We start from the raw sequence: 12049 nt of genomic DNA, 5'->3' as shown, positions 1-12049 counted from the left end.
TTTGTCAAAGATTTAAAGTAGACTACCAACAAACACATTTTGTCCTGAGTAAAACAGCAGTAATTCATTATTAAAAAACTTGGACATATTTAGGCATTTGATCTAGATAGTGTTACTATTGTGTCAGGGCATCGCAGATATCAGAGTGAACAACTCAAATTAAAATTACAATAATAGTCTACTTAATAAAAAAAAGCTTAAAAAGGGGAGAATTTTTTACTTGAATGAAATGAACTTATCAACATGAAATTTTATTTCTCTTAATTGTAATAGTTTTCAAACGTACTTTTTTTTTAATGCCTACAGCACCTGGTCTTCCTAGATGGTCTCCCATCTAAGTACTAACCAGGCCTGACTCTGCTTAGCTTCTGAGATCAGATGAGATCCGGCACGTTCAGGGTGGCATGGCTGTAGTCAAATGTACTTTAAGGAAAAAAAATTGCTTCTTTTTTCTTATGTTTGTGTGAACACACTCTAATCAAATTCTCTTTCATGATGCTTATATCTCTCTTTACCACTTTTCATATTTAGAGATATAACCACAATTAATAATTCCACATAATAAGAAATAGGACATCTTTGACATTGCATTATAAATATGACTTGTTTAAAATAGAATAATAACTGTTAACATTATTTTATTAATTCCTATTTGATGTTAAAGGTCTTTCTGTAATATGTTATTAGCTTATAACATGGGAATCTTTAACTACTCATGGCCTGACCAATCTTATTTTTTAGCACCATACCGTAATAGTTTTCCATGCATCTAATTTAAAAGGAATATCAATTTATAGTAATAATGTTAATGATAAAGTTGTATTGTTTGATCTTGAATTCTGAACTACATAGAGTTAATCCACAAGACAGTTAAACATATTAACTTGTTTGATGCTATTGAATAAATACACGTGAAAATTTCTTAGATTAGAATACCTAAGTATACTTGTGTGAAATTATGTATTCAAAAACATAGAGAGATATGGCTTTTTCAGAAGAAGAATTCATAGAAGAGAATATTACAGTTGGGTATAAGAAATTTTCAGGGCTTTCAAAAAGTCTGAGTTTTGGATCTCAGATCCATGTTTCTTCAAAATATGTAAAAAATATAGCTCAATTTAAAAATTATCATAGAACAACTTTATTCCTAAAGCATTATGTTTGATAAGGAAGCCAAATCTAGTTAGTGTGATTTAATTAACTAGGAATTTGAACATTTGATTTGTTGCTAGGGAAATTTTCCATCTTTTTAGGCTCTAAAATGGCACAGATTAACTGCTGCAGAAAAAAGCTGTCTTTGATATAATAATGTGACGTTTCCAACGGAATCCAAAATTGCACATTGAAGCTGGCCTCTAGTACATTATAATCTAAAGTATTTCTGTAAATGGCTAGATAATAAATATTTTGGGCTTTGGGAACTGCATATGGTATCTGCCATATATTTCTCTTTGTTTTGTTTTACAACCATTTAAAAATTTTAAAAACCACTCTTACTTGAGGGCCATACAAAAAAAGGCCAAGGACTGGATTTGGATCACTGACCCTAGTTTTTTAACCTCTAATTTAAGCTTTTAAGACATTGTTTAATGTGGCAAACATCTGCTTATTCTCAGATATGTTGTTATACAGATGATCATTTCAAACTCAGAATTTCTTTTTTTATTTTATATTGTGCTATGATTTATGAAAGAATGTCTGCTCTATAAGGCTACATATTATATATAATATGTTACATATTATATATATTAGCATTATATATTATGCATATTAGTATTATATATATGCACACACATATTCTAATTGGTGGGCTTAAAAAACTTAATTTCCAATACTTATCCACAATAGTCCAGGAATTGCTATCATATATCCTACTACACATGGTAATCTTTTACTGGAAAGTTGAATATTTTGTGGTGATAATGGGGATCTGAACACCTTTCCACAAGCATTAGCTTTTCCGTATTGCTGCTAAGTGAATGATACTATGTAAAAATTTCTCCAATTAACTTTAATGTAAAATACTACAAGATGTAATACTACATGTATTGTACTTTTAGAATTTTTCTTTAACACACATTTAAAGCCAAAGTCTTTTAATTTTAAATAACACAAGATTTCAAAGAATGCAGGGTATTTTTCTAGTAATTACTTCAAATATTTCAATAAAATATAGTTTTTCTAATTTGTGGACTAATATGAATAGATTTCCTCTGACATACCCCAAAGAGTATGTCTGAAAAGGCAAAACTTTCCTCTTTGTGAGAACGGCTTCTTTAAATAAAATTATTTAGCTCTGGATTATCTTTAAAATATCAAAATGCATTATTCAGTTCAACTTCCCTATCTTCATCAACACAGTGTATATTTTTAATGACTGTTTTGGGGCCACATTTTCTTTAAACTACAATATACAGACTGTTGCTGTACTGCTTGTCTCTCCCAGCTTCTGCATTCATTATCTTCTCACAGTTTTCTCACAGTGTGGATGGGACTATTCACCGAACTAGTGCAGACTATGAAATAGAGAGTCACAATGTGATGAGGAAAAGAATTTTGCCTTTAGGCAAGTTGTTATTTTAAATGCAGTGCCAAAGATATTATTTCATTTTACAGCAATATTTAAGCTCTAACATTTTGTCTTAAAACTAAAGCGATCATGGTCTAATGGCCACAGGGTTGATCCCTACCCACAGTAGAAATGCAAAGGGTATTGAGACCCTGCTAGAGGCAGTTGGGGATGCAAGGGGGTGAATCTAATGGGGAGTCTTTACCTTGGAAGTATTATAAGAACCATTTAGTATCAGGCAAAGAACTATAAGGATGAATATTTTGTTGTTGGCTTATCTGTGACCTTTACTTTCTTTAACAAAGGCTGTTTTACACCTACCACATATATGCCAGAGATTGCTTTTGGCTCCAGGGATATAACAGTATTTCAGAATCTTTTCTTCCTTCTTGACTGGCTTTTCTTTTTAAACACATTTTCAAATTACATCTCTATAGTCATCACAAAGGGGTCCAAGATCCTAAAATATTCATAGTTTACTTCAAGTCCTATAAAAATCACAGTCTTGCAAGTAATAGCGTTTATTGTAATCATTAGCAAACTTGACTGTTTCTTCCACTAGCTAGAACACAAGTTAAAAAATTCCCTAATTTGTATTAAAAAAATTTTGCGTAGGATCACATATACGCTATTCTGCAGAAAGACCCATAGCTTTTTCTGCGTCCCAGAATTCCTTAATCCAAAAGAGAATAAGAAACACTGAATTAAGCACTGCATTTCTTAAAGGTGAGGATTTCTCTGCAAAAATTGGAATGCCAGTTTATTTATTTACCATGAGAAATATAAGGAAGATCAGGTTTTTGAGTTTGTATTTTACTGCATTCTTATACCATAGACATATCAACCAAGAAAATCTAATTGCAATCATTCTCTCTGTAAACTTTTATGTCCTCAACAATCTAATTTTTAAAGCTTTTCTTAATGACTTAGATGAAACTTGTGACATTTTGCAGATTCATCTCAAATTGTATTTTAGTAACAAAAGTAAAAAAGTAGTATAAAATTCAAATTATCTTTGAAAGGTGATCTTTTTTCAGTGCTCAAGAAATATTTGTCAGTAATGATGAGAATGAAATTAAGTAAAAGCTTTCATTATTCTCCATAAACTTTTAACATAAGACAGGGGATAGTATTAGGCATTAATGTAATGCTCTTTTAGAAAGTGATGTTTAAGATACATTAGGATGCAAGCCCTCTCACTGAAGCCTAAGCTCTTTGATATCTCTACGTAATGTCTTTCTTTGTAAGCCAATCTGGACCTGAAATTTAGTGCTTTCACTGGTTTCCAAAAAATCCACAGACATGATACTTTTGTTGAGTTGAAAAGATTTTGCAGAAAAATCGAAGATCATGAAAAGATAGCCTTATGCCATTTTATATTTTTTAAATCTTAAACTTTACTTTGTCTCTCTGTTTTTCCTTCTCTCCCTCAAAGATTTTTTCCACCCAGAGTTCTGGATTCTTTTTATGTGATATACAGAATAGCTTCCTCTTCCTCCCAGGCCCCTTCCCTGCTGCTAATCCTCAAACGTAGAACACTCAGTTTATTTTCTTAGAAAAATGTAGCTATCTCTCTCAAAAGTATTGTGGTGTCAGTTGTTAAAGTTATTATACTTTGTGCACCCTACATGTAAAATTTACCCTGTATTTGCATTCCTTATCTGCAACATTGTTAGTGTTGTAAGAGCTTCTCAATAATACTTCAGGTGGATGTAACATGGTTCATCTAGAATTTTTTAATTTACTGCTTCATTTGATCCTTCAAAATAACTAGGTAATTGACAAGAGAAATTAAAGCAACAATGGCTTGTGTTAAACAGGTTAAATGATTTTTCAATTCCGTCATGTGGCTTAACAGGAAAGAGATTAGAACCCAGGTCTTTGGATGTCAAGTGTAGTGCTTTCTCTGACATCAAGCCAAAATGAATGTTAGCTGGTTAAAGAAATATTTAAATATATCACCAAAATACACCTACAGTTAAGTGGATATGGTAATTGAAAGTAAAGATTTGATGACTCTTCTATGAAAAGTGGTAGAGGGGTGGTGGGGGAGAGGTAAGACCAAACATCACACAGACAATATGACATCCCACTCTAAAAGACAAAAGTATCTTCTTATATTGTCAAAGGAACATTATAACACCTAACAAAACTAAAAATTATTCTTGAATATCATCTCACACCTGATCCATTTTAATTACCAAATATACTCAAACCATGCCTCAGTACCATTTTGATGAGGCTGTGATTTGCTGGTCTTCTACCAGTAGGGATTTCTCACACTGGTGAGGAATATTCTTCTCCTCTGGGTCCTTTTGTAAAAGGGTTGTTTTGAGGCTGATGAAATGATCTTTTAATAGCAGGATCAACCAACCTTATTTGTCAGATAAGGCAATAAATTCATCTGTGACAGGAATGGGATATTGGACAAAACAGCTTTGGGATTACCCATCCTGAATTTTTACATTTTTTTCTGGCGAGCTGATTGTCCAAAATGGCCAAGGATAGAGTTTGGAGACTTCTTCGAGATTATAAAAACAGGATGTGGGACTGTTTTTGTGCCTCTTTCCTAATAATTGTTTCATATATGACAGATATTTATTTAAACTTGCTTTCAATACAGCATTTCACTTGGTAGAGAGGCTATGAAGAAAACAAAGATTTAAATTATTCATTCTCTTTATACCTTCTTTTACTGTAGATAATAAATACTTCACTATATCAACACCAAAATCTATGTACATGAGACACAACTCAACAAATAAATGAGTATAAAATTACTTTGAGATTTGTTTATTTCCAATGCCAACCAGTACCAGGATATTTTTGGTACAGTCAGACTAATCAAGCATCTACAAATAGTGTGCAGAGATTGATAGATTTTTAGATATTGGCACATGTACATTTACAGCTATTGACAAAGCTTAATTCCTTTGAAGAACATTCCAACTAATATTGGCATTCTGTTTTATCTGTTGACACTCAACATGATGTACTGTGGAAGACTTTAAGACTTTCAGTGTTTGACTAAGCTTTACAGTCATTAATGTTTAATCACTTACAATTCAGTAAGCATTGTGCTTTCATTTTTTATATGGCTTGTTTATATATGTAAAGTAAATCAACAATGCCTTTCTGATAGTCTCCCAGAACATTTATAATCAGTCCCATTTAGTGATTAGTGATGAGTATGAATACAACTACTATTTGAAATTATCACTTTATACAGGTTCTGAATTTTTTCCCTTCACAAAAATTATAATAATTATAAACACCAGCCAAATTCTTTAAAGCTATGAATATCTTGGAAGATGGGGGAGCTAAGATAATATTATCCTTTTTTTTTTATAATGTACTGCTTAAAATGTTATATGTCCATGCACTATGTCTATATTATAAATAAGAAAAATGATTACATTTAAATTTTTTTGGATGAAAGAGATTTTTACCCATTGAGAGAGTCAAAATTCTATAGCGTCCATCCTTAAGAACAAGTACAACTTGCTCATAGAATGATTACCCCGAGGAAACAATGAAGGGACCTTGAAGCATCGTTTTGCACATGCCACTGCAGTGAATGAACACCATTGTATCATCATCATCAGGACACTAGTGAGAGACAAAATGCACTTGGCCAAGGCTGGGGGAAATGGGGACACAAAGAACCCAATTCAAGCAAAGCATAGTGGGTAGAGGACACATTTGTCGAATTTTAACAGACTCCTGGCATTTGTATTTTACTCTATGTTTACATTTTGGCTTTTACAGAAATGCCGAAGTGATTTTGCAAGTCCTCTTTATATACTGAGAAACTGAAAATGTAGATAAAAGCACAATATATTACTTAAGAACATTTTTTAATGTTCTCAGAAATATTTTAAAAAATTGGTTTCAAAGAAACTAAGAAACAATGGAAAACTTTTCATATAACAAATAAAAATGTTTTTTACTATTTATAGCTCTACATATGGAAAAATACAGTTCTATTTTTCCCTTTCATGAAACTGGCCCTAAGTGTGAACAAACAAGCCACAACCAGGTTGTCAGATACCTAGTTATACTTTATTGCTGTCAGAGTCCTACCATTGTGTCAGATATCATATTATCTAATCACCTGTCTCTATTTGCAATAAAAAGAATTTCTTTAAGAAGTCTAAATTCATTTTTTATTCTGTACTGTAGAGTTTGAATACATACCTGTCTTTTATTGATATGTAATTCACGATCCCTGAAAATGACAGGAAGATATGGCAATAAGCAGAGGTTCAGATAATTGAATCCATTGTAACTTTTAAGAAAATAAGGCAAAAGACTGAAGCCAAAGTATCTGTGTGCTGCCATAAAGGTGGCCATAACTGAAATGCCCATTTGAGAATGGCACGGCTGGTCTCCTTCTGTCTTTACCAAGTTTGGCTGGTGACTAGTTCTACTCTGAAGTTGCCCTACTGGAGCCAGTTCAGCCTGAGTACACAGGAATGTGTGGGAAGTTAGCTGCGAATGTCAATCATAAGATCCATTCTTGGAAGTCATTTCTGGAGTCTCAGGCTGGTTTTCCAAGGGCCTTCTTAAGGAACAATGCCTCACTTAATGTGCTTGCTGCTTTGAAAGTGTGTGTTTTTGAGGCATATCTGTGACTTCTGATGTGTGCCAGTGTGGATTAATTTTTCTAATTACTTCCTCTGGGCCAGTGAATCTCAAACTTGTGTGTATCAGCAACTTCTGGCAGTTTGTTACAAATTCAGATTCCTAAGCTTGAGTATGTCCAGGTGGGATCCAGTCATCTGGACCTCATTTTAAGAAATCACTTTAAGATTTCTTTTAGATTTCTCTTTTTAAATGAGTTTGTAAAGAGCACCAGTTATCTGAAATATTGAAAAACAAGACAATAATTAAATCTTTACCAAAGATAGACTAAAACACTGATAGAAGTCACATTAAATTAACTTTGTTCTGTATAATAATAAAGTTGTGAAGCATTTCTCTTTATTATGTAGGGAACCCTAATTTTGTGAGTCATATATTTATGAGAGATCTTGAAACCTGTAAGGGAATATCACAAGATCAAGGCTACTTCACTAATCACTCACTAGCACTGATGAGGAGTGATATTTTTCTTCTTCTTTTTTTTCTTCTTCTCCTTCTTTCTCTTCTTTCTTCTTCCTCCTTCCTCCTTCTTCCTTCCTTCCTTCCTTCTTTCCTTCCTTCCTTCCTTCCTTCCTTCCTTCCCCCTCTCTTCCTCCTCCTCCTCCTCTTCCTCTTCCTCTTCCTCTTCCTTTTTTTACCTGCTAGGCTAAAACAGGATTTCATGGTTAATTTAATTTTTATTCCTTTTATTACTAAAGAAATTAAGTATTTCTTGTGCTAATTTGCCATTTATATTCCTGCTTCTTTAGATTTTATTGTATATCATTTGCACATTATTTTCTTTCTCATGGAGGTGTTAGAGTTTTGATTACTGCTTTGAAAAAGGTCCCAATATATTAAGAGCATTAACCCATTATTATATTTGTTGAAAATTGTTATTATTCTTAGATTTTAAAACGGCATAGCAGACATTGCTAAATAATCCAAGACAAAGTTTTAGAATCATTTTCAGTACATCAGCCAGGCTGCAACTATCAAGAGATAAACTTTTTTGCACAAACTAAAACAACCTTTTAATATTCCTGTTATATAGTTTTAATTTTTGTGTGATATTTACTTGGATTTGTAATTAAGTAGCATTTTAAAAAATGTGCTGTAAAAGTTTTACTAATATGATAATTATTTATTTCTTTAAGTTTAAAAGAAACTCTGGAATCATTATGACTCTGGAGTCTTTTGTGGAATACGTATACATATTCTGTATCTAATAATTCCAAGTAGCTTAAGACATTGCAGGTTTGCTTCTGCAGTTTGCCATGTCTGTGACTATTGTTTGTTGCTTCTTTTAACAGAGCCAAGTTCCGAGGGTTACCATGCTGGGACTGTTTTAAATTAAATTAGACCTTCTTTCTTCTGTGTTCTAACAGAATATAGTTAGTGGCAATTTTTGGATGAATAAAACTATGTTAATCAAGTATAGACATAAAGATTAAAATTCTCCATTTCAAAACTTAGAGCAGAATTTCAGACAAGTTACTAGACCTCTCTGTGCCTCTAGAAATATTGCCCTTCTTGCCATTTTTAGAATAACCTGAATCTACTTCATCATCAGGGTCTTTGTGCCCTATTTCTTCCTCTTAAAATGATCTTATCCTACACTACATGTAGGTTCACCCTATAATTTCACTGAAGTCTGCTTAAATTTGATCTCCTTAGAAATTTTTAAAAAGAATTTCTATCCATGTAGTATTCTGCTTAATTCTTCTTAAGATGACTTTTCATTACTTAATATCTTATATAATATATAACATAATTTATTATATATATTGATTTATCTCTATATATGTGTTACATGCACATTGGTGTCCCCAGATCTGAAAACATTTGTTAAATTAATAAGTGCATATGTAAATCTAAAGTAATAAAATTAAATTCACTATATGTTTTTTCAAAAATAGTTTTTACCTTCAAATTTCACCAATATGATATAATACCAGCAAACTAGGAGACAGAGTACTAAGTATGAACATTCTAAGTATAAATTTATCTTTATGTCCCGAAAGTCAACGAAATTACACATAATGATAAAAAATATTATCTTAATAATTCATTAAAAACTACTTGATATGATTACCAAGATGATTATTAGCCAATAATTCATTCATCGTATACATAAAATCTTCAATTCAAAGCTCTTGGCACTATCCATATACCTGCTAAAAGAGGCTATTGATTGTATAATTATAGACCAATTGTTACTTTCGTTTAAAAAGAGCTCCACTTGCCTCATTTCTTATTGATGTTGGCCCAATTAATTTCCCAGAAGCAAACTGAAATGTAGTACTAGACGTTGGGCTTCTGAGGCTACTCAGATTCTTGTTTGTACTAATTCTTTTTATGATTGGCTTTTTTCAACTCATCAAATAGAAATTGATTCCCTAGAATTACTTAATATTTAGATAATGGTGAAATGGTTATGTTTTTCTACACAGTTTATTATTTATTTATATTGTTTGGGTTGAGAAGTTGTGGTTTAAAATATTGAAAAAATCCTCTCTCTCTCTCTCTCCCATTACTGTTGCTGATATGTTACTGTTAGTGATATTAGTACTTATTCTTGAGTACTTTCTATGTCCCAGGATTGTACTGAACGCCTTCAATACCTTCTTCTTTTTTTTTAATCTAAATCTCACACTGACTTTAAGATGTAGCATCATTTTACAGTTTAAGAAACTGAGTCCCCGAGAGACCAGCCCTCATTACTTAGCCTGTAAATCTTGATTCGAATAAGCTAATTGGCTTCATTGGATTAAATATCCAGGTTAAATTCCTGAGCACTTGAACTCTGTGTCTTTAAAAGAGAGTAGACTAATAAAAAAAGGACCTTGACATGTTCCTTCTTTTCACGGTGACCACCAACTTTTTCTCTCTTATCTGTTCTTCCTTGTCTTATACGTGAAACAGAAAAAATATTGTTTCACATCTTAAGAATAATATGATACACAAATTAGAAAAAGAAATAAAAATCAAGATACAAATAATAATGTGATAATGAACATTAATAAAAACTGATTTGAAAATTAAATATTTTCCCTAAACCCTGAGTGATAAAAGAATAAGAGGTTAGCTTATGATGAACAGGTTAAAATTGTTTTAAAAATTTTTTGATTATAGTTATACTCTTCTGGCCTTTTTTGTGGAAATACTCCCCAAATAAAATAAAACAAAAACAACATTAAACATAAGCAGAACAAGTAGGCTTCTTTATATCAGTACACTTATTTAAAATGTTCCTTTTATTGTTGAATGTAGTAAAATATATTTGCATCATTCCAACTGTGTTTTTCCTACCCCAAGGGAAAATCACTTTGAAGAATGCAGCAAATTATTTTGTATAGTACATCCAAGACTACTGAACCAGAAGAATAAGGACATACTGCTTGTGAGTTCAGCTGGATCAATAGCTCAGTTCTGGGATTTGCTTGTCTGCTGGATACTGAATGAAAAGCACTAAGCTACCAGTTTGTGCCAAGGATATTTAAGACCCCAATATAGCCAAAAGACATTTTTCATAAGATAGAAAGCAACTTACCTGTAAAAATGTTTAGATATATGAGCACACAACATACAGAGATTATGAAATGTACTTGGCATGTCATGTAGAAAATTTTTCCTTTCTGTCCTATTACTTAAGAAAAAGAACTCATGCGTGTGCACACAAACACACACACACACACACACACACACACACATTCAACCATATATAGAAATATATATTTGTAGAATGACTCTATTCCAAAGGCCTCAAAGCACTCCACAGATATGCTCAATCCATTCTTACATCTCTGTTAATAAAAAATGAGTGGCTGTGAATACCTACTTTTTCCTGCTGGAGAACATTACACAGCTGGCCATGCAGGCTCAGGAACCAGTTTTCTCCATCTCTCACTTTCTTGACTCCACTCTTTACCATTGTATGCTGTCTGGTTGCATGCATGTGCAAACTGATGAATCATCAAATCAGAGTCCTGCCAAGGATTTGTTCCTGTCTGCTTTTCTGCCAGTCCTAGTTTTTTCTCAGTAAGCATCCCTATAAGGTCCTGATATCATAGCAGCAAGATATGCAAGCAGGCCTTTTAGATAGAAGCAGCAGCAAGAAGTTACTAGGTCCAGACTTTCATGCTTAGCGTCAGATCTCTGTGGTACTATCACTGTTCTGAACTCCAAAGACTCTCCCAAGTAGAATTAGGAACTGCCATGAGAAAAGGGGCAATACAAACAAAGCAATTAAAAGTGGAAAAATAAAAGTCATCCAGCTAAAAAATAGATATACACTGAGGTGACAATTGGCAATTGGCTGTACTCATTATTCTTACCCTCTAGTCTATACTCAGAATAGAAACATGCAATCCAGAATGATAGGATAAGTGAAAGCTCTCAACATCCCATTCAGGCTCAGTTGCCTTCCTGAGGATGTAGGAGTGCTTTCCTGGCATGGAGCCCAGCTGAGATCTGCAAGAGGAGAGCTAGCACTTGAATCTCTTTGTTACTGAAAAGTGGCCCTTGCCTTAGGAGTTTCCCCAACTCCAGCTTCTGCTTCAAGCAGTGGTGCAGTGACTAAACTGACAAAAATAATGAAAAAGTATAAAAATATTTGGTAAGACAATTCCTTCCACTGTAGTAAAAGGGAAAACTCTGCTTTGATTTCACAATTTACTTGCACATTTGGCTCAGGATTTTGAGCCTGACCATCAACCAAGAAAGTGAAGAGGAATTTCCTTCCCTTTTTCTTTCTCTTTCCCTCTCACTTTCACTTTTCTTTCTTTCCCTCTCACTTTCACTTTTCTTTCTTTCTTTCTTTTTCTTTCTCTTTCTTTCTTTCTTTCTTCCTTTCTT

General features: G+C 32.8%; 1 pseudogene; it reads right to left on the bottom strand.

Moving 5' to 3' along the window:
* Window positions 1-297: 297 nt before the first annotated feature.
* LOC120612702 (uncharacterized) lies at window positions 298-416 on the bottom strand (annotated as a pseudogene).
* Between the last annotated feature and the right edge of the window lie 11633 nt (window positions 417-12049).

This window comes from Pteropus medius, unplaced genomic scaffold, assembly GCF_902729225.1.
Source record: "Pteropus medius unplaced genomic scaffold, Ma_sr-lr_union100, whole genome shotgun sequence".
Classification (NCBI taxonomy): Eukaryota; Metazoa; Chordata; class Mammalia; order Chiroptera; family Pteropodidae; genus Pteropus; species Pteropus medius.
Note: the sequence above shows the minus strand (reverse complement) of the source record. Positions and strands in the feature narration are given on the sequence as shown.